General features: G+C 39.4%; 1 long non-coding RNA gene across 2 annotated transcripts; it reads left to right on the top strand.

Annotated features, from left to right (window-relative positions):
- Nucleotides 1–18,408, top strand: LOC122564463. Of its 2 annotated transcripts, none has more exons than XR_006315920.1 (3): nucleotides 1–76; nucleotides 530–613; nucleotides 17,840–18,408. It is a non-coding gene; the product is annotated as an uncharacterized LOC122564463 (long non-coding RNA). The 2 variants fall into 2 exon arrangements; XR_006315919.1 differs by lacking the exon at nucleotides 1–76 and adding an exon at nucleotides 192–294.
- Nucleotides 18,409–23,091: the final 4,683 nt, after the last annotated feature.

Below are 23,091 nucleotides of genomic sequence, written 5' to 3'. Positions count from 1 at the left end.
CTTTAACGTGTGTGTCACGACATCTCAGGCAAGAGACAAGGTCAAGAAGGCAGGATCTTCATGATGACCTCAACGGGTACTTGGAATTGAGCCTATCGGCATCATTCATCAGCTGTCCAACCAATTGAGCTAACTAATCTCACTAATCAAATACTATAATGTTAGTTGTTGAACTGCTGAGTAATATGGAATGCCATGGAACATGAAGAACATTATTCCATGTAATACAGTTCCGTTATAATGGACGTAAATATCTGCTGAAGCTGATTGACACACCCACAAATCATAAAATGTGTGGGTTTTTGGAAAATTGTTCTGAATTAATGTTATACATTGTTCCAACTATATTTTATATTCAGTTGTTTTGAAAATAACTTTCGCTGAAGATGTTAGTCAACATCAATAAACTGCATAAAGTTATGTATTAAAGGATTCAAATTTTCATCGGGAAGGCAGAACAATTTAACGTCATCTGCTTGATCGAATGGATGTAAAATATCTCATTCAACTTTTTTTTATTCATTTGCAGGATGAGGGCATCGCTGGTTGGATTTCTTGCCCCCAGTGTCAGCCATATTGTTGTGGTTCTGGAGTCACATGTCAGCCAGACCAGGTAAGGCTGGCAGTTTCCTTCCCTAAAGGTCAAAAGTGAATCAGATGGGTTTTTAAAACAATCAACAATGGATTTGTGATATCATTAAAACCTTAAGTCTGGATTTTAAAAATTGAATTCAAATCTCACCATCTTCTGTGGCAGGGTTTGAATCTGATTCCCTAGAACATTATCTGGGTCCCTAGATTAACAGTCCAGCAATAATACCACCAGACCATCATCTCCCTGGTTTGCAGTAGAGCAGGGAAGATGCTTACACTGTCCTGGACGATATTTATCCTTTGCTCAGCATCACAGAAAAACTGATTATCTGCTTAGTTATCTGTGGGAACATGCTGTGCATATGTTGGTCGCTGCCTTTCTAGATTATCACAGTGACCACAAGTGAGTGTGTCATTGGCTTTGAGATGTCCTGTGACCATGAAAGGGGCTATATCAATGCAATTCTTGCTCTGTTTCCTCATTATCATTGATGTTCTCTGTTGGCACCCTGCGCCTCAGCAAGATTGGCTTCCAAATCCTTACCCTCATTTTCAAACCCCTCTCCAACTTCTGTTCACCATATTCTGTAATATATGTCTGTTCTTCCACTCTTTTGAACCTTGTTTATTGTGAATTGAATCGTCCTTTGTTCCACAATCAGTGGCAGAGGTTTTGTAAGGCACACTCTTACTGTTTTCTAACTATTTCTTAAAACATTACTGCCTTGCATTCTCCTAAAATGCCCCCTCTCTCACTGTGTGCACTTCAATTTCCTGGTGTGTACTTCTCACCATGGAAACCACTTTGTTCACTCAAATCAAGAAACTAATTGGAGCAGTGGTTAGCAATACAGATACATGAATTGTTGAAAGTTAGCTGTAGGCCTGCTTTCCCAGTACAGAGCAACAACTGGTGGTGGTTTAACCTGAGGGTCAAAACACCCCTACTGAGGAGAGAGCTTGAGAAGCAGAGTCCTTCAGGGATTCAGTCAGTGCAAGAACTGAACCCACACTCTTGGCATTACACTACATTGCAAACCAGCCATTCACCCAAATGAACTTATCAAAAGCTAGCAAGGCAACTTGATAAGGCTGTAATGATTTCCAAGGGAGTCATTTTCGTGTTGTTCTGGAATCACATGTCTGCCAGACCAGGTAAGGATAGCAGTTTCCTTCTCTAAAGGTCAAAAGTAAGCCATTCCTCTAGATTTATTCTGAAGGAATAGAATGTAGAAGTTTGGTGGTAATGTTAAATGTTTGTAGAACCTAGGTAAGATTTCATTTTCAGTGCATGTGCAGTTCTGATTCCATTCTACAAAAGAGTATATTGAAGTACCTGAGAAGAGATTGTGAAAATGCGAAACCAATTGCCACATCAAAGAAATAAAGTATTGAGGTGTTTAAAGGATGATCTGATCTTGAGGAAGAATGATATAGGTGGATTATAAAGAACAGAGTGGGAAGACGATATCTTTTTATCCTATATCTTTGATCATGGACTGGAATGGGCAAAGTACGACTATAAAAAGCAAAGGTTGTTTAAGGGATTGCTGTACTTTTTGAAAGTAGGTTACCAACACTACTCCAAAGTGTTGTTTACACTGTTGTTTGTTCAACCAATAGGGAATGTTTAGTTATCGACAAACTAGCATCAGCGAGTGTGGAGAATATGAGTTCAGCTAGCAACAAATAGCTGCTGGTGTCTGGAGTTGTGATCAGTTGTTGATGACAAAGGCCTTCTGTTAGCCAACAGTTATGTGATTGGCTCCCAGATAGCTGTAGAGTTTGTGGTTATGTATGGTATAGGCACAAGCTTTCAGACCTCTGGAAGGGGACATGGCATCCTTTTCACTGCAGCAAAAAGTACTCAAAGCCTGCACAAAGTCAATTTATTTTCCTCACCAGTTGCTGTAACCTAGTTGTGAAGCAGTTACTCTGTGCTTGCTACAAGCAGGTGAAAGTACCTGCAGAAGAGACATTAAGGAACAGCAAGTCCTGGCCAATCAAAAGGATAATCTCAGTAAAGCCTGTGGACAGGGACCACAGAATTGCCTTCCCTGTTCTTCCCAATATCAGTAACGCCAATGTTTTTTTTTTGTTTGTTTGCCTGTATGTGCGTATACAAGGAGTTTTTTATAAGGTGATTAGAATTTTAACCAGTAAGTTAGATGTGGACTGTCCATAGTTGTTTACTTGTAGCTAGAATCTAGTTAATTTTAATAAATAGTAATTTCTGTTAGGTACAGAAACCTGGTCTGTGCTTTCTGTTAATCTAGTCTGAAAGCACAGGGATGTTTTTATACTTTAATAAAATCTTTAACTTTTCTGATGATTCTGGGAATAGTGTTACTTCATTTCCAGTGTGTTATCCCAGTGAGGCAATAAAGAAAGAGTGCATTGAGAATAAACACCTGGCAGAGCCTGTTCACCCAAATGTCCTGATTTAGCCCTTTAGGTTCGACATAATGTTAAGTAATTGTATTCATCATCTTGCTGCAAGGCTGGTGTGCTGAGTTGAATGCACTTGGGCAGTAGAATCTTGAAGGGTGCAGTCCCATTAACATAGAAATGTTAAAGGACCCCTGTTCACTCCATGGTTTTGGCAAGATGTCAGAACTGGAGCAATTTGTGACAGTGAAAAGAATGAAATACAAGCCACTCACTCCAGAGGACAATTCTTCATCAGAAATGTAATTCTATTTGCACAATTGGATATTTTGCAAGCTGTGCCACTATTTTTTCTAAATTGAATCATGACAAATTATTTAGTACGATTTCCTGTGTAGCTTCGTAGTCTCTGAATAAGAAAGTGGCAGCCGGATCTCTCAAAATGCCAGGCACAAAAAATACCACTTTATTGTTGTTCCATAGGAAATTTATGATAACATTGCAAAATAATTGACTCTGTGATTTTCTCCATTCTTGGACAAAGACTTTGCTGTGTGAAAAATCACATGTGACAGGAGAGAAAGGCAACACACGAGTGTTTAAGTTGCTGCTATGTGGTCACTTCATATCATTTGAAAGGACTTATAATTACAAACTCAAAATCGACTGTATAATTCATAAGACAAATTTATGGATTATGGATCATGAAGTACATCATCAATCAATGTTTTACTATTCTTCAGGCTTTTCAAGTGTATTATAATTGAGATATAGTCCAAAACCCATCTTGAAAAGCATTTAAGTGACCAATCTTGTAATATTATCAAAAGAAACAAAATATTTTTAATGTAATAGGTTTTCAACATTCTTACCCATATTCTTAAAATTAACATTACAATATACTCTTCATGGAACAATGTATGCACTGAGCTCTCTCCTAGTAGAGCTCAATCATGAGATTTACAACCCACTGGATAAATTTATTTATCAATTGTTTTTCTTTCCTTTTAATTCTCAAAAACATCTTTTGCTTTCAACTCTCTTATAAGCTCATTAAACATTTCTTGATGCTAATATACCTAAGCATGAGTCCAAAATTCTTTGTGCCTCAGAACAAAGATTGCAGAAACCCACACATGGAGTCTTTGAACATAGAAGAGGTTGTTATTTTCAACACCCATGATTCCAGCTGGCTAGCAAACTTTCACCATCTTCCATAGGTGTACCGAAGGACTTAGCTGAGTGATAATCATGCTCTTAGACAGTATTATGACACACCTTTCATGGTCTTTAAGTCCTCAGTTGGGATTTGAACCCAAAGCTTTTGACCCAGAGGTTAGGACATTATCTTTGCACCACAACACCTCCTGCAACCTTTAGTGGTAGGTATGATACAGGAGCAGTCCGGTTTAGAAAAAGGGCTTGCATAATGTAGTACCTGCATCATCTGATATACAACTTTGAAGGCAATGACTGTTATATACTCAAACCCAGGATGAATTTTGCACAAAGTAAAATCTCACAAAGAACAACAAAATTGACCAATTAATAGTTTATTTTTGGTGGTGGTGTTTAGAGAAAATTAGCCAGGGCATCAGGAGAACATCTTCGTCTGCAAATAATACCAGGGAATATTACCAAATAATACCAAAGAAGCACCTATTAGAATGCAGCAGCATGATATCAATTCAGGTAATTTGCATGTGTCTATGGTTTGGACCCCTGAGCTTCAAGAAATGGAATCTGTGCTTCAGCGCCAAGACTAGGGCTCTATGTCTCGAATGTACACCGAGGGTTCATTGACTTCAGATGTTCATAAATGAGCCTTTTTAATTTGCACAGAGCTGGTTCCTGTCCAAGCAGCAGGTGGACCCTGTAATCCAAGGGCCAATCAGAAGCCTTTCAAATTAAGAGAAGCAATAACTGCAACAAAGGATAAGTAGCTGACCATGTGCTACAAATATTCCCTTTTCACCATCTCCTTTACAACTTTAAATAAAAGCAAGAGGAAAAAAAGCAATTATTGTGGGGAGTTGGTGAGTGTGGGATCCTCTCCATGATAACCTTTGACTGTACCCCTATCCAGGCAGTCAGTTTAGTTTCTGCAGGCCTGGCTGGAGCACTTGGCACATTGTCTTACTGTTGGGTGTGCACTTCAGACAGTTGAACCACCCTCTGTCTGGTCTGGTATCTTAACAATCCTAATTGTCCTCTTCATAGGAGCCAATAGTCCTGCTAAGTGCCAAGCTCATCTTTGCCAAAATATCTCAAGCTGAGATTCAGGTCAGTAAACCAGCATGCCGCCCATCTGCTTCTGGCGGCATGAAAACTACAATGAAGGAGCTAGATTTCAAAATTCAAATTCTCCAGAAAAAAAGAGATCAAGAATGACAGTGCAAATGATTGTGGCAGTCTGGTGGTAAAAGAAAAGAATGTGTCATATTTCTTTCTCTTCAAAGGCCTGAAAAAAATGTATTTTCTTCATATTGCTCTGGCTTTATTGGTCTCGGTGTGATTTCTGTTGTCTTAAATGACAGTGTAGCTGCACAATTTGGAAGTCAATGCAATTCTTTCACCCATGCTTAAACATCATTTGATAACATTATTAATATTATATCTCCGTTGACAATACTTTGTGAAAATCTGAATGGTGCTGGGCAGAAAATGGGATGTTGGTCAATGGATTCTACATGTGTTTAGGATTTTTTGGCAGCAACACAAAAACCATGAGGCAAATCTGCAGCTAGCTCAGTCTGCTTCTGTAGGGCTGTACTGTTTAAAAGTACAAAAAAAATGGTATCAGGTCAGAACCCAGATGAGAAAAATGTTATTCTATCTAATATTTTAGTGGAATGTTGCCAAAGATGAAAACAATGTCCCATTTATCAGCAGACCTTTTTCCTGATTTTAGTTCCTGTTCTGATCTGCTGTTACCAGGGTTACAGATTCTGGCAGGGGAGATGAATACGATGATCAAGCATACCTCCACTATCTGTACACACAAACCAGAAGGTTATGGTGTGAAAATGTTACTTCATGAATTTCCTCTCCTCATGTCAGTTCGTGCCCCAACTTCACCGGTAACCTTGATGGTGTGTAGAGTTCCAACAGAGTTTTGTCACCGGCAACGTGAAGACTTGCAGCAAACCTTCAATGTAGGCACAGCACAACACTGTCAGTTCAACACTATCCACTTCTTTATGGTTTCTGCCTATTCCTTGAGAGTACTACTACTTAAATGTCAAAAGGAGACTTATTCATCAGTCAGTATCACCACCGTTTTAGTCTATTTCATATAGACTACCAGGAGATGTTGCACTGAATATGGAGGCAGTTATTGATGGCTGCTAAGTATCCAGCTGGAAGACCATGGAAACTAAATTAACTAAAATAAGACAAGTGATAATATAAACTAAAGGGTAAGATTCTGAAAGGTGTGCAGAAGCACAAAGACCTGAAGACATATGTGTACAAACGGTAGAAGGTGGCAGGACAGGTTGAGAAAATTGTTTATAAGGCATATTGGATCTTAAATCTTTAAACAGAAGCATAGATTACAAAAGCAAGGAAATTATGGTGAACCTTGGTGAAACACTCTTTTACCTCAGCTGGTGTGTTCTGTTCAATTCTGGGCACCACATTATGAGAAAGGAATGAAGGTACTAGAATAGTGCAGATAAGATTGACAAGAATTATTCTTTGGTTTCAGACATGTCAGTCACAAGGATAGAATGGAGAAACTGAAGCTGTTCTCCTTATAGAAGAATGAACATTGTGACGGATTTGGACAGGCTCAATAGGGAATGATTGTTTCCATTAGCAGAAGATGTTAGAAACAGAGGGCCTAGACTTATGGTGAATAACAAAAGAACCAACACTTTTTTGAGGCAGAGAGTGTAAGGATTTTGAATGAACTGGCTGACAGTACAATGGAAGCAGATTCAATTGTGGCTTTTAAAAGGTCGTTAGATAATTATTTGAAAGTAAGTGTTTGTAAGGTTCAGCAAAAAAGATAGGATTGTTGCAGGATTAACCTATTTTGCTCAAGCAAACAGTCAGCAAAAATAAAATGGGCTGTAATTCTATGATTCAATAAAATGAGTGTGGGAAGCTTTTCATCCAGATGTTGCTTTTCAACTGTGTGCCCAGTTTGTTTAGTAATTTTCATCAATCTATTCAAATGTATTAACACACACCCCTGGAGCAGGTGAGACATCCTGAAAGGATTCCATCCCATTCTCCCAGTTCCTTTGCCTATGTCGTATCTGTTGGCTTGATGCCACCTTCCAAAACAGCACTGCCGACATAGCTTCCTTCTTTCATACACGGTTTCCTGCCCATTGTGGTTGACAGGACCCTCAATCGCATTTGACCTATCACCCGTGCTTCCGCCCTTGCCCCTTCCCATCACTCACAACAGCGTGATTGAGTCCCCCTTGTCCTCATTTTTCATCCCACCAGACTCTGCATTCAAAGAATCATTCTCCACCATTTCAGACAACACTAGCAGAACGCCACCACCAAACACATCTTCCCAACGCTCTTCCTGTTTGTATTTCACAGGGACCGTTCCCTCCGCAACACCCTAGTCCATTCCTCAACCACCAACACCACCTCCCCTTCCCATGTAACACCTCTTCCCCACTCACCATCCAAGAGCCTGATCAGTTCTTCCAAGTGAAGCAGCATTTCACCTGTACGTCCTACAATCTGATGTACTGTATTCGCTGCACCCAATATGGCCTATTCTGTACTGGAGAAACCACAGACTAGATGACAGCTTTGCAGAACACCTCCGGTCCATGAGCAAGCATGACCCCGATTTCACATAGCCGGTCATTTTAACATGGCATCCTGCTGGCATGCCAACTTGCCTGTCCTTAGCATGCTACAATACTCCAGCAAATCACAGCAAAACTGGAGGACCAACATCTCATCTTCAGGCTAGGCACTTTATAGGCCTTCTGGGCTCAATATTGAGTGCAACACCTTCAGGTCGTGAACCCACTCCTATCCCTTCCCCTTCTTTTAACTTAACTTGTTACATTCTCTGGCATCATGTCCTCTCTCCCCTCCCTCTACTCCAGTAGGACTGTCTGTTCTTTCCAGTCTGGTAGTTAGACACACCATTGTTCTGCCACTGCCACATTCGGATCACATAATCTGCTCTATCCTTTCTCACCCCCTACTATTGCATAAATACTGCCCCCTCCACACTCCATGTCAGCTCTGATGAAGAGTCATCTCGACTCAAAATTTTAGCTTGCTCTCTCTCCACAGATGCTGCCTGACCTGCTGTGGTTTCCAGCATTTCTTTTCTTCAGTCCAGATTCCAGCATCTGCAGTAAATTCCTCCTTGTATATTATGCCTACAGGTTGACAGACTACATTTTATCTAACAAATTTTCGTGCTTCATATTCTTAACTGTTTAGATTCCTTTAAGGTGTGCCATCTACTTGCAGGGCAATAAATACTCTAGATGGCCACCCGAGCCACCACCACACCTTACAACATATTTTCCATGAATGTGTTGTAGATTAGTGATTGCAGACCAATCTCTGTACAGTTAGATGCAATTCCCAACTGTGCAATCAGAAGATTGTAAGTCTATAAGACATAGGAGTCAAAGTAGGTCATTCAACCCATTGAGTCTGTTCTGCAATTCAATCAGATTATGGCTGCCTGATAATCCTCAATGCCATTTTCCTGCCTTTTCCCTTTGAGTTTAAAAATCTATCTATCTCAGCCTTGAATACATCTAACCATCCAACCTCTATAATCCTCTGAGGTAAATAATTTCATAGATTGACTACCCTCTGAGAGAAGAAATTCCTCTACATCTTTATCTTTAATGAGTGACTCCTTACTCTGAAATTCTGCCCTCTCATCCTAGACTTGGTCCCAGGGTAAGCAACTTTTCCACATCTACTCTGGCAAGCTCCATAAGAATCTTATATATTTTAATAAGGTTGCCTCTCAGTCTTCTCAACTCCAATGAGTACAGGCCCAACCTACTCAACCTCGTGTGCCTCCTCTGGACTGGCTTGAGTATCTTTCCATAGATATATGAACAAAACCTTTTCACAATATTCTTGGTATGGTCTATCTAGTATCTTGTAGATATTTTAAATCAACCTATTTGGACGTGTTACAACACATATTTGGGACAGGTGAGACCTGATCTTTTATCCCAGAGGTAGGGACACTATAATTGTGTCACAAGAGCCCTAATAAATTTCAACTTCAGCGCTTTAACCACTCAGCTTTGACGAGTACCTTCCATAGCTTTAGTAGGCCCTGCTGAACAATTCTGCATTGCTAATAATGACAGTAACAGTCACTTTAAGATTATTATTTTAACTTATAACAAGACTTTTTCATGCATGATAGAAGCATCATCTATTTGTAACAGGGATCACTTCTCTGCAAACAAGAGCAATCTGTTCAAGCCTTGTAGTTTTTTTGAATTATCTTGGAACTTATGGAGTCTACAGTTCCCCTTTGCTCTCTCTGTAGCAAAATCTCAGCCAGAGTCAATTAATTAGCACCATTGCCCTACAATTGTGAATTGAGCTTTTGAAATTAGTATTTTTGCATTTGTCCTGATGAGCACATGAAGAAAAGAATCAGCAAGAAGTCCCTCTGTTCAGTGATATTCAAAAAATGAATTTGTACTTTGGATACAGCACATTATTGGTGCCTGGTTTGTTTACTTTTGAGTAGCAATCCTTTAAGGGCTGAATGCATCAGATTGCCTTAAACGCTTAATGCATCCTTTTAAGTATTTTGAGTTAAGTAGTTTCAATGAGGTCATCTCTCATTCTTTGAAATTCTAGAGAACACTGGCCCAGGTTATCCAACCTCTCTTCATAGGACAATCTTGTAATCCCAGGAGCAAATCTGATAAACGTCTATTGTAGTCCCTATATGGCAATGATATCCTTCCTGAAGGATGGAGACAAAAATGGCACAGAGTGCTCCAGATGGGGTCTAACTAAATTTCTGTACAATTGAAGGAAGACTTCAAATCGTCTTTCAATAAAAAATAGACTCCTTTAGTCTTTTTAATAGCTTGCTGCATCTGCATGTTATCCTTCAGTGACTTATTAACAAAGATACCTAAGTCCCTTCATACATCTACATTGAAAGTATTTTCGGAGGAGGTAGATAGAGTTTTGAAACATCAGCGACTTAAGGGCTCTGATGAACTGAGATGAAACAGAAGCTGAGTCCTGGGACAGATCAGCCTTGATCTTATAGACTGCTGAAGCTGCTTGAGGGGGTGAATGTTCTACTCCTATTTCTTTTGTTCTTGTGTCCTACACTTTCCAACCTCTTACCATCTAAGAAATACACTATGCACCTGTTCTCCTACTAAAATGGATAACTCCACATTTTTTCATATTATAATCTGTCATGATCCTGCCCACTCACTAAGTAGGTCTACATCCTCCTGAAGTCACTTCATATCTTCCTCCACACACAGATTTCTACTTAGCTTTGTATCATTGACAAATTTGGATTTTATCCCTGCATCCAAATCATTAATATATATTGTGAACAGCTGGGACCCAATACTGATCCTTGTGGCACCCTGCTAACCACAATCTGCCATTACAAAAATGACACATTTATCCCAATACAATTTTCCAATCCTTAATATATTTTAGTATACTATTTCCTCCTTCATGTGCTTTAATTTTTACAAACCAACATCCTATGGAGAACCTTATCAAATACTTTCTGAAAATTCAATTTTCGTTCATAACATCCTCAAAATCTCCAACAATTTTGTCAAACATGACTTTCCATTTCCAATTTCATGTTGTCTATTCCTAATCTGATCATTACTATCCAAGAGTCTATTTATTATGTCCTTTTCATAGATTCTAGCGTTTTCCTTATTATTGATGTAATGTCTATAGTTCCCGGTAGTTTAGTTCACATTACAACATCCATGAGCACCTGCCATCATTTACATTACTTGTTGCTTGTCCTGGTGACAGAATCATAGATCCAAAATCAGCTTTAACAATGATTTAGTGGTCTACTTTGCTAGTCTGTTCCGTTTAATCTTCAGTAGAGCAGCATCAATCTAAAAGAAGCAACAGAGGGAAAAAACTGATTTTATCAATCCGTGACACAGTACATGAGTGGAACTCAGCGATGTGATATCTTACTCTGGTGAGATTTTAAATTGTAAATAAGAAAATGAGAGAAAATGTTAGGTTCTAGCAATGTCATGTTGTCAAATTCACTGCCTGCTTTGACCCAACACTCGGCAAATAGTTTGGAATGAAACACATCTGGTTCATAGGATGTGCTTCTACAGGGAACAATGGACTTGTTCATTGCTGTATCAAGGGAAGCAGCTCTTAAATGCAGTGTAGCCTGTTCAATATAGAATCCCTAATGATTTAACTTAATAGTTGATTTTTGTTTTGTTTATTTTGTCATGCACCAAAGAATTAAAGTGATTTGACTGAATAGCCCCACCACATGTCAAAAATACTGCTCCTTGCTACCAGCTAATTAACATTGATGGGCAATAAGTTCCAGTTGCTCTATTTACACTAAGGTAATAAGACCGGTTGCTTTGTTCACCCCAAAACAACATAACTCAGAATAATGGATATCTCATCCATATACATTCACTTCTTATTTTGTCGAATCATGGACATAGAGTCATAGAGATGTATAGCACGGTAACAGACCATTCAGTCCAACTTGTCCACGCTGACCAGATATCCTAAATAAATCTAGTCCTATTTGCCAGCATTTGGCCCATATCCCTCTAAACCCTTCCTATTCATATACAGATCCAGATAGCTTTTAAATGTTGTAATTGTATCAGCCTCCACCACTTCCTCTGGCAGCTCATTCCATACGCACACCACCCTTTGCATGTAAATGTTGCCCCTTAGATCCCTTTTAAATCTTTTCTCTAACACCATAAACCTATGCCCTCTGGTTTTGGACACCCCCACCATGGAGAAAAGACCTTGTCAATTTACCCTATCTATGCACCTCATAATTTTATAAACCTCTATAAGGTCACCCTCAGCCTCTGACGGTCCAGGAAAACAGCCTCAGCCTATTCAGACATGTCCTATAGCTCAAACTCTCCAACCTTGGCAATATCCTCGTAAATCTTTTGTGAACTCTTTCAAATTTCACAACATCTTCCAAAGCAGGGAGACCAGAATTGCATGCAGTACTCCACACTGTAGGAATTCAATTATTCAAACCCTGGTACCTAGTGCTGTAGGCAACAGTGCTAACCACTAAGCCACTGAAACACCCTATTATTTAATGAATTTAGATTATACAGTATATTAAAAATCATGAGGAGCAATAGTAATTCAGCAATCTATTGTGTCAGATCAGCTGACTTTGTAATTCATGAGCATGAGAATGAAGTGCTTTACGGACATCTTTTTAACTACTCAGTGTTATCTCTCCATCATCACCACCTCTGGTAACGTTCAGGTAAACATAACCCACTAGCACTTAATTTAAAATTTATTCTCTAATCAATAGATTAACAGCAATTTTGATTCATATTTAAATCTGTAGTTAATATACAACGGGCCAGGAAGTGACCTCTTCAAATGTCCTGTACCCAGAGGAACTATTTCCGCATGGGAACTGAAACGTAACTCTGCCATGCTAATTACTAAAAATAGTCCAGTTTTTGCATAATGTATTAAAATGGACAATGTGTTGGCACCATGCACAAAAAAAAAGTAATTGAGCTCTTGGTGCTTACGTTTCTTTTCAGAAACTTGCTGTAAGTTTTTGAATTAGGCACAATGTAATCATTTATAATAACATTCCTTTCATAATCAAAAGCTTTAAAAGTTCCTGTATAATTTCAAACAGTCTGATGGTGTGTGATGCAGTAATATTCTTCCGACACAGCACTTTTGCCAGCAAATAACATGCATTAAAAAATGGCTGTACTGTGGTGAAGAAGAGCACAAGAGCTAAGGTTCTTTTTCCATTCAAATATTTTGCTAAATCACGTGGAATTATGTTGTTCAATCCAGGTGGAAGACAAATAAATTCATGAGTAATCGCAGGCCTTCATTATCAGTGTTCCTTGAATATGTAAAATTCTAAATATCCGATCTAAAGAGCAAATACTTTAAAATACTTGCAATGACTAATGGCATTAAGTATGTTATAATTAGAATGTGAATGATCCATAACAACATATGAAACATTGTTAATAATCTTATCCCTGATATAGGGGTCATTTACTTACATTCCTATTATAATATATCACTAAAAATAGAAACTGTTAGTGTCCTTTAACAGAATTAATGGATGAGGTAGTATTCTGGATAAGTATACACCCCGTGCAGTTGCTAAAAGAAATACCAGATCTATTAAGTTTTAATGTTCTCACCATTTACAAACATTAACAGTGGGGAGGCCCAAGTGTGCCTTCTTTTAGTAATGCTTGTTGAATGAATTGAAGTGCCAATCAGGCACTTAACTCAGCAGCAGTATGCCTTCAACAGTATTGTGGAGCCTGGCTTGGAAACTTCAGGGCCCGAGAGCTGCCGGCCCATCAGCCAGTAGGGGAACACTGGCTGTAGCCGGTAATGCACCAATCTTGGCGTATCACATGCATGATAGTGGATTTGGAGTTGCAAGAGGAGAGGGGTCGACAGCAAACACTTTAATTATCTACTTAAAAGTTCCAATTAACAGCCAGTTAAAATGTGCGGAGGCCGGTAAGTGTCCAAATCAGACACCCTCCTGCCCAATTAAATACCTGACACCAACCCTGCCTCAGGGTGGTTTTCACTTCCACCCTCAATTTCATCAAACTATTAGGAAGTCCATGGATTTCTCCCCTAACATAAACTCTACAACATAATGGGGTACATCCTGGGGTTCTGAGGGAGGTGGCTGAGGAAATAGTACAGCTGTTGATTGTGATCTTTCAAAAATCACTGGAGTCAGGGAGAGTCCCAGATGATTGGAAAATCCGCTGTTGCAACCCCCTTGTTCAAGACAGGAACAAGACAAAAGATGGAAAATTATAGGTCGATTAGCCTAACCTCGGTTGTTGGTAAAATTCTAGGATCCATCGTTAAGGTGAGATTTCTAAATTCGTGGAAGTGCAGGGTCAGATTAGATCAAGTCAGCATGGATTTAGTAAGGGGAGGTTGGGCCTGACAAACCTGTGAGAATTCTTTGAAGAGGTAACAAGTACATTAGACCAGGGAAACCCAGTGGATGTTACCTACTTAGACTTCTAGATGGCCTTTGATAAGGGAGGCTGCTGAGTAAGGTGAGGGCCCATAGTGTTCGAGGTGAGCTACTGGGATGGATTGAGGATTGGCTGTCTGACAGAAAGCAGAGAGTTGGCATAAAAGGTTCTTTCTCAGAATGACAGCTGGCGACAAGTGGGGCTGCAGCTATTCACTTTATATATTAATGATCTGAATGAAGGGATGGGGCATTTTGCCGAACTTTGCTGATGATACGAAGTTAGGCGGACAGGCAGGTAGTACTGAGGAGGTGGGGAGGCTGCAGAAAGATTTAGACAGTTTAGGAGAGTGGTCCAGGAAATGGCTGATGAAATTCAACATGAACAAATGCGAAGTCTTGCACCTTGGAAAAAAAAAGAATACAGGTACGGACTATTTTCTAAACGGTGAGAAAATTCATAAAGCCAAAGTATAAAAGGATCTGGGAGTGCTAGTAAAGGATTCTCTAAAGGTTGATTTGCAGGTTGGGTACATGGTTCAGAAAGCAAATGTAATGTTGTCATTTATCTCAAGAGGGTTGGAATGTAAAAGCGATGATGTGTTTCTGAGCCTTTATAAAGCACTAGTTAGGCCCCATTTAGAATACTGTGTCCCACACCTCAGGGAGGATATACTGGCACTGGAGCATGTCCAGCAGATATTTACATGGATGATCCCTGGAATGGTAGGCCTAACATACGATGAATGGCTCAGGATCCTGGGATTGTATTCATTAGAGTTTAGAAGGTTGAGGGGAGATCTAATAGAAACTTACAAGATAATGCATAGCTTAGGTGGATGCTGGGAATTTGTTTTCGTTAGGTAGGGAGACTAGGACCCATGGGGACAGCCTTAGAATTAGAGGGGGGCAACTTAGAATGGAAATGAGAAGACATTTCTTCAGCCAGAGAGTAGTAGGCCTGTGGAATTCATTGCCACAGAGTGCAGTGGAGGCCAGGATGTTAAATGTCTTAAGGCAGAGATTGGTAAATTCTTGATCTTGCAAGGAATTAAGGGCTACGGGGAGAGTGCGGGTAAATGGAGTTGAAATACCCATCAGACACGATTAAATGGTGGAGTGGACTCGATGGGCTGAATGGCCTTACTTCCACTCCTATGTCTTATGGGTCTTGTTAATTCCAGCCTTCTCCCTGGCAACTCTCTGTCAATGAACCAGACTGATTGTTAACATGGTGTTGAGCAATTAAACATGATATAGATTCACACCATTACTATGAGCACTGTTACGAATGTGGCAGGAGGAATGCACTGATAAGTCCCATTACTCCATCAGTCGCACCATTAGTATAAAGCTGTTGATTCAATTACCAAAATATCCAATTCTACTATTGTGTAGTCCCATCCTGAATAAAAGAAACATCAACCAGGCTTCTTTGATGAACTCAAAATCAATCTGTTTAGTATAGATAAAACTTATTGTTAAGCAAGAGGCAACTATTGATTAATATCTAAATTATAATCTGGAATCAAAAACGATATTCCTTTTATTCCACATGCACACAACTCAAAAACAAAGTTTCTTTAAAACTGATGCTTTTTTTAATAAGAAGGTAAAATGGATAAAACATCCCTTGTGGATCAAAAGTCTGGAAACAAAAGATAACGTGTGATAACTTTTCATTTCCACTGACTTCTTTCTGTCACCAGTCATGAACCCCTGACACCTGCAGATTTCAATCAAATTGAATTTAAGTTGTTGAGAATCGGACAGAGTCCATTTCTTCAGGATTTTATCAGGTAGACAGAAATCTGGCTATTTGGAAAGTTAATCAAAGGAAATTCTTCTGAGAAAGAGGATTTCAGGAGAGACTGTGGCTTCTGGAATGTCTTTTCAATTCATCGACTTCTGGATCTATCAAAGCAAAATTATAAGACCAGAGAGGGTTAACCATTAGTGTGGTCCTTCCAAAGCCAGGATTTTTATTCCCAGTAAATAAAGCAATAACCTTGATTCCTTATTTCCTCATTTTGCCTCGCTGCTTCGCCAAAGTCACTTGATGGTCAGAAAAAAAGCACGTGGCTTACAGTGCATGTTAAACCTTTGACTTCAGTGATTTGCAAATGGGCTGCAGCCTACACACTGTTGAACACAATTCCAAGAAATCATATCATCCAGTTAGTCCAGAAAAATGTCCAAATAACTTAATGTCTTCCCACTTCCCTCAAATAGTCCTTAAAAATGGATATGTATTTCTAACTGCACTTATTTTCAATTCTCGAACATTGCCCAACTCTGCTCCTACTTCAGCTCATCTGCTAGTAAAATCCTTTGTTCCCTCTAGACTTGACTATTCCACCACACTCCTACCAGGTCTCTCACTTTCCAGCCTCCATAAATAATTCAAAATTTATCTTGCTGTATCCTAATTTGAATATTCAATTCTTCACCCATCACCTCTGTAATTGTTAAATTACTTTGGCTTCTTACTAAGTCACATTTTGATAGGACATTTCTCAGTGTTCTTTTCAAGTTCCCCCATGGTTTTGTATGTAATGTCCTGCAATCCTCTGATATATCTACATTCAATCAATGATAGACTCATGCACAGCCTCGGTTTTAATGGTTCTACTTGGTGACTATGCCTTCAGCTTCTGAGGGCCTAAGCTCGGTAATTCCCAACTCAAACTTCAATGTCTTTTTACTTCTCTGTTTTCAATGATGAGAGACTGGTAAATGTTGGCATTCTGAGATTTTGAATGTTTTGTAACATGCAGTAAAATAGTTAGGAAGGAAAAAAAAGACAGTATGTTAGCCTTTATTGCAAGAGGTTTGGAAGCTGCAGGTGACTGTCAGTATACACATGGGAATAGACATTATGTTTTTGGATGAACTTGCTATGAAGTACCATACAGGTGAAAAATCAGAACAGTCCAGGGATAGTACTTTGAAGGACACTAGAGATGACTAGTTTGTTGGAGGAGAAGTCACTGATTGTGATTCTGTGGCTAAGACTAGATTGATAAAATGAAACCAGACAAGTGTAATCCCACCTCGCTGGATGATGCCGTTGAGGTTTTGGAGGAGAATGGTTCAGATCAACTATGACAAAGATTGGAAACAGAACAAGAAGGTTGAGAGCTGATAGCTTCTCTTGTCACAATCACTCAGGGTGTTACCTGTTACTTTGGTAAGAGCTGTTTGGCAGTGGCAGGAAATACATTACAGACATTCAAACATGGTATTCTAGGAAAGGTGGACATATTGTACACTCCAGAGGGTTATGGATGCTCAGTCATCAAGTACATTCAAGCTTGAGATCAATAAAATTTTACTCACTACATGAATTACACAAATTGAGCATAAGTCAGGAAACTGTAATTTATGCAAACAATCATCTCGTTGGATGGTGAAACAGGCTAGATGGGTTGGAGGACCTACCTCTGCACATACATACATTCTCAACAACACAAGTCAAGATATTTCTTCACTGACTTAATGAATTGTTCAACATGGCAGTGGAGTGGCAGTGCTGAGCTCAGGACTTGTCCATTCTGGTGTGCTTTCTTTCTCGCTTTGTCTTCTTGTCTCCTTTCTGCATTTGTTCTTTTTAATTTTTTCTTTTCTTTAAAGCCTGGAAGGTGGCAGGTGAAGGAGCAGCTCTCCAGCGGCAGCAATGCGAGGACAGGCCGGACACATCTCCCCTCCTAACCCAGTGTCTCCCGGCAAGTGAGAGCAGATCCTAGGCTGAATCTCCTGTACTGGACTTGCAGGGTGAGCCGAGGCTCCAGTTATCAACTGAAGGAGTGGTAGTGTCAGCTAAAGTGATGACGGACAACCGCGAAAACCAATGACCAGTGACAGCGTCTTAAATAGTGTTGGATGGTTAACAGGAAAGACAGAACTCAAGCATTCCCAGACCCATGGTTCCAGCTGGGATGTGACAATTGCAATAGTAGCAGTGGAGGAGGCTGTAACCAAGACCCCAGAGCCCATTACAGAGACTACTGCCAATGCCAAGCAGCAACTGGAGGAGCAGTGAAGGAGGAACAAGAAGAGAGAAAGATGAGCTCTTTTAAAGTAAAATCTTGCATTATATTCAGTGTTTCAAGATGGTGCCACAGTGTGGCGACACTTGGTGTATAACACGTGAAAAACATTTTTTACTGTACGTTTTGCACACGTGACAATAAATCTAAATCAATCAAATCTAAATCATGTTTAGCTCTATTGAATCATATTTCACAGAAATAGTAAATAATTACAAAATAAACCTTTAAATTTGTGATGTTTCAAAACCAGTGAAGCTCAGGTGAAGCTCCAATTTGTCATTAAGACTCTGCTTTTGTTATGTAAAAGCTCAGGATTTTTGCACGTTTTTTGGAACTGGTCAAGCCAAAATAAAGTGGCGAAATTCCAAATTGAACTATCAAGGCACTGTCTACTGAATGCAAGTGATACTTCTCAGGAAACAGAGCAAATATTTCATGTTTCTTATGTATGGTCTGATCCTGAAGTAGTGTCCTATTTCCTATAACAGGTTTAACAAAGAAAATGAAACAAAATGGAAAATTAGACCTGACTGATCAAGGAAGTAGGTATACATTCCCCTGATCTTTATGTTATCAACTGTCCTTAAGTCCTTATGAACATGAGAATTTACTATTGCATAAAATATGGTTGCATGGTGTGCAACTTGTTTATTATTCTAAAATTAGTTAAGAATAATTGTTTCATTAATTATCCATGTTTGTATGAAGTTCGGTTCCACAGCTGTTAAAAAATACAGAACCCTTCCCATCAAGAGCACGTGACTAGAGCATAGACTGGGCATTCCAAAATGCTATATTACAAATATGATTATTTTACCAGTCATTGGTGTATTTTTAGATGGAGGATCATGTTGAGCAGTGTTAAAATGTACCATTTTAAAAATAAAGTTGAGTCCACGTTTAAGAACTTTTAGTGGTACAAAGCCAACTGGATCGACTCTAAAGATTTGTAACAGGAAGGAAATGTGTCAACCAAGGTTTATGTGGCCACCTTGGAATTTCTACAAAGTGAACAGGATTTGAACACATTATTTATAAGATTGACATCCTCATGTAGACAGCAAGTCCATGAGAAAAAAAGTCTAACAATCTGCCAAGAAGGAAAAGAGAACCTGGAACAGCAATAACTTAAACTCCCACTGCACAATATTAGCCACAGATACATTATTATGAAATTCCCTTACCTCCTATTTTAAGAGACATGTGGGTTATTTATAACAGGAGGATTTTAATGCATTTGTTACTATTAGTACACAGTGAAATGTAAATGCAATCTGCCTCATCTCCTATAAGGCATTTTTGAATCATAAAATACATTGTTTGATATTAGTGCACAATGAAGCTTCAAGTCTTTTCACAGAAAGGTCTTTTAGGTCCTTCTTAATATTGTAATATAAACTTATCAGTACCATTTGCAAGAAGTGCAAGAACAGACAGGTATCACTGTTCATATACACAAATCTTTGGAAGCATCAGGATGCTGTTCACAAAGCATTGAAGATTTGTGGTTTTATAAATAGGGAGCATAAAAATAAAATGTTAAACTAAAGCATTATAAATCACCAGGTAGGCATTAACTAAAGCATGCTTTGTAATTCTGGTCATCAAACTTTAGGATGGATATCATTGGTGGAATTTTGCACTTTCCACCTACCACCGGAAATTACTCTTGGCCTCATTATGCTGCAATAAAGTATTCACAGATTCAAATGAGGGAACGAAAGAATCAAAGTTATTTACAAAGCAAATGCAAAATTTGAAACATCTTAATGTGACTTCATCTTTCTGCAAGGCTGTAAGAGACAGAGAGAGCAAGATCATGTGATGCTATAATGGTTTCCTGTGATAATGTTGATCGTGTCTTATTGGCATATCACACAATCAGACTTAACCCCATATTCTACACATGGTGGCATAGTGAAGTGCACTGTGTCCATAGCCTACCCATGTTTGCCAGGATTTTAAAAGAGTGAGGGAGGCATCAGGCTGCTCAACGGCCTACCCTTGGGACAATGAGGCCCTTAATTCAACTAATATTCTCTTAATGACACATCCTGCACCATTGGTATTTTACCAGTTGTGGGGAGGGTGTATGCCACTTGCCAAGGCTGCTAGGTAAATTAAGGTAGAGACAAAAAAACTGCAGATGCTGGAATCCAAAATAGACAGGCAGGAGGCTGGAACAATACAACAAGCCAGACAGTATCAGGAGTTGGAGAAGTTGATGTTTTCAGTTAACTCTTCTTCAGGACTGGGGTTGGGTGTGGGGGGAGCTGCAGATAAAGGGAGTGATGGAGGCAGGGTGGTGAAGTGGGGATAGTGAAGACAGGTAGAGGGTACGACCTTGTGCACAGACATGGTTCCCTCCTGTTTGGGCAAACTATGACTAATGAACAGACTTCTCCCTCCAAAACCACAACCTCAAGGGTCACCCCTACTTGGGCCCTACCTTAGCATCTCAATCACCATGGCTATACCTCATTGACACCAGTTTGACTGGCCCTGGAGAAACCACAGCACTTTTTGAATTATCCAGCCTCCACCACTGTTCCCCAAGGAGGACTATCTGCAGTCCCAGCAATGGCCACTGCTCCACATGGGAGGGCTGGACCAAAGAGCTGCCAGGCATCTGCCAGACAGAATATCTTTCTTCAAGGAGCAGAAACCATGACTTCAAGCAGTTGACTGCCTAATGAGGATTAATTCTGGATCTAGCTTCCTGGGCTGGAGGAGAGGGATTCAGTCACAACTTTTAAGCCAGTAAACTGTGTTACCACCTCCTTAAAAAACTTCCAATCAAAATATATAATGGAGTTACTAAAATGGGAGCAGAAATAACAGACTGCAGTACCAGAGAAGGTGATATTATTCTCCTAGGCTGAAGTGCAGATTTAATGCAATGTTTTCTTTGTTGGAGAAAACTGGAGCAGGAGAATCAGTAACCAACATATACAGATTTGAGATAATGGACAAAAAAAAATCCAGGGAATAATTAGGAGCATTTTTACTTTCAATATAATGCGATATGATATGAAATGCGTTACCTGAAACACTGAGGGGAACAGATTCAACACCAACATCGAAGAGAAAAACTGGTTTTTCAGGGGCAGGTGGGACTGAACCCAGGTCTTTTTGTTCTAAGGTAGGGACACTGCCACTGGATGATATAGATACTTGCAAAAAGGATATTGGTAGAGCTATCAGAAAAGAGCAGGGGGTGGAATTAATTGGGGAACTCTTTCAAACAGTTAAAGTGTACATGAAGTTTCTTACATCTAGAGATATGAAATTCAATGTATATTCCCATCCACACTACTGTAATAAACCTTTACATCACTGATAATCAATGATTTATTAACCTCTAAAATATACTCAAAGACTAAGCATCCACAGGCCTCTGGATAAGTCCAAACATTCAGCACCCACTGAGTAAAACAATTTCTCCTCATCTTGGTCCTAAATGGCATCCACTTTATTTTAAGTTATTCCTCTGGGTTCTAGGCTTCCCAACCTACAAGAATAACTTTGCTATATCTGTTCTGTCTATTTCTTGAAGTATTTTCTAGGTTTCAATGGAGGATAATCTCTCATTCTTCAAAATTCTGGAGAATACAAACCCAGTTTATCAAACCTCTCTTCAAGGTACAGTAGTCCCACCATCTTGGGAACAAGTCTAGTGAATGTTAGGATCTGAAAGGTTAATGCTGAAGCTTGTTAAGTACTACTCAAGTGATGATGTCATATGAACTCAGATAGGGGAAGGTGCTATGGATTTTGCAGGAGTGAGACCTAACATCGAGGTCTTCTGTATGGTCATAGAGACATAGAGATGTACAGCACAGAAACAGACCCTTCAGTCCAATTTGTCCATACCGACCAGATATTCTAAACTAATCTAGTCCCATTTGCCAGCACTTCATCCATATCCCTCTTTACCTTTCCTATTCATATAACCATCCATCAAATGTTGTAATTGTACTAGCCTCCAACATTTCCTCTGGCAATTTATTTCATACATGTACTCCCCTCTGCATGAAAAAGTTGTCCCTTCGGTCCCTATTAATTCTTTTCCCTCTCATCCTAAACCTATGCCCTCTAGTTCTGGACTCCCCCACCTCAGGGAAAATGTCTTGTCTATTTACCCTGTCCATGCCCCTCATGATTTTATAAACCTCTTTAAGGTCATCCCCAGCCTCCAATGCTCCAGGGAAAACAGCTCCAGCTTATTCAGCCTCTCCCTCAATATCTATTATACTAATATAATTTACAGTACATCTTGTTTAAGACAACAGCTTCTGCTTGTTAGAATACCAATTGGTTTTCCATCAGATCAAACAGACCCTGGAGATCTATACCAAGAAAGAATAGGGTGCATCAAATCTATCAGATGCATCTTATGCCATGGTGAGCTGTGGTGAGGGTCTATCATAAACATGGTGCCAGTGATGGGCACTGCTCCATTTTACGAAATAGGTAACAGTGGAAGCCCAAAGAATCAAGGTTATTGTGCATTAACCGGTAGCTAAAACTGACTGAAACTAACTGATCTGTCATGATCCCTGCAGCAGAGAAAGATTCTACAAGACTGAATCTGCAGAAGATCATTAAAAAAGCATGTCGGACTAAGAGATGTTCTGAAGGAAGTATGAGCTAGAAACAACAAGGAGCTGGAACACTAGTTACAACTAGTTTGTATCAGATGCTGATAATCTGAAGGAGTGATCCGGAATTGAGTTTCAGCTTGAGAGCGAATGGACAACACAAGCTTTGTAAGTTGAAATTCCTGGTGGGCAAAAGTAAACCTTTATAAAGAAATGGCACAATTTACAGGCT

Source organism: Chiloscyllium plagiosum, chromosome 29, assembly GCF_004010195.1.
Source record: "Chiloscyllium plagiosum isolate BGI_BamShark_2017 chromosome 29, ASM401019v2, whole genome shotgun sequence".
NCBI classification, from domain to species: Eukaryota; Metazoa; Chordata; class Chondrichthyes; order Orectolobiformes; family Hemiscylliidae; genus Chiloscyllium; species Chiloscyllium plagiosum.
The sequence above is the reverse complement of the archived record's forward strand: the minus strand, read 5'-3'. Positions and strand labels throughout refer to the sequence as shown.